Source organism: Haplochromis burtoni, unplaced genomic scaffold (genome assembly GCF_018398535.1).
Source record: "Haplochromis burtoni strain Fernald_Lab_line unplaced genomic scaffold, NCSU_Asbu1 Contig_424, whole genome shotgun sequence".
NCBI classification, from domain to species: Eukaryota; Metazoa; Chordata; class Actinopteri; order Cichliformes; family Cichlidae; genus Haplochromis; species Haplochromis burtoni.
The window spans coordinates 136,162-137,102 of NW_024582785.1; the positions used below are offsets into that span (position 1 = coordinate 136,162).

The window sequence follows — 941 nt, forward strand, 5'->3', positions numbered from 1 at the left end:
AAGCTGCTCATCTGCAGATACAGCTGCTTTCTGTTGTTTCCTTTGGACATGGTAAACTGGTGCTGAACTGCCGTGAGCTTAATTTCTTGCTACAACTACCTCAATCAAAAATTGTGATCCACTAAGGAATTTCCCCATTTATTAATTTTTTTGAATAAAGACACTTCAATTTGTTCAGGTTTGCTGATGTTTTGTGTTACTGTGGTATCGGGCACAGTAATACACAGCACAGTCTTCAGGCTGCATGTTCTGTTGGTTTAAAGTCACTGTGTTGCTTGAAGTGTCCAAGTCAATGCTGAACTTGCTCTTTAGTGAATCTTTATAGCGAGAGTCCCCAGTGTATTTCATCCCAATCCACTCCAGTGCTTTCCCTGCAGGTTGTCTGATCCAAGCTGTCCAGTAGCCAAGAGAATAAGAGACCTGACAGGTGATGGTCAGACGCTGACCTGGCTCCACAATCACAGAGGCTGGCTGTGTCAGCTGTTCACACTTCACATCTGTGGAGAAAACATTGCAGACTGTAACAATAGTCTTTCTGTTCATAGTGATCATAGTGCTTCTGTTCAGTGAGACTCACAGGATCCAGCAGCAGCAGCAGCAGCAGAGCTACAGAGAACATGTTGGTACTAAAGATGCTCTGATGGGAGTTTCTCATCTCCTTCTGTGACTGACAGCATGATATCAGACTTTATATCAGCCTGTGAGGAAGTTTGATTTGCATACAAATGGATGCTGACAGATTATAAGAGAAAACAGATCACACTGTGGCATTTAGTATAAGTAGTAAGAAACAATTTTAGTACAATTAAAAGGAAATATTATTTAAAAACAAATATAGTGTTGGATTTATTTTTCTTAAAAACAAAAGTCCTTCAACTCTCAATTCAGACACAGAAGATAACAATATTTACATGTAAAAATCCACCAAAAAAAAAAAAAAA

The 941-nt window shown here is 39.2% G+C and overlaps 1 pseudogene; it reads right to left on the minus strand.

Moving 5' to 3' along the window:
- Positions 1 to 174: 174 nt before the first annotated feature.
- On the minus strand, positions 175 to 619 carry LOC102313229 (annotated as a pseudogene).
- Positions 620 to 941: the final 322 nt, after the last annotated feature.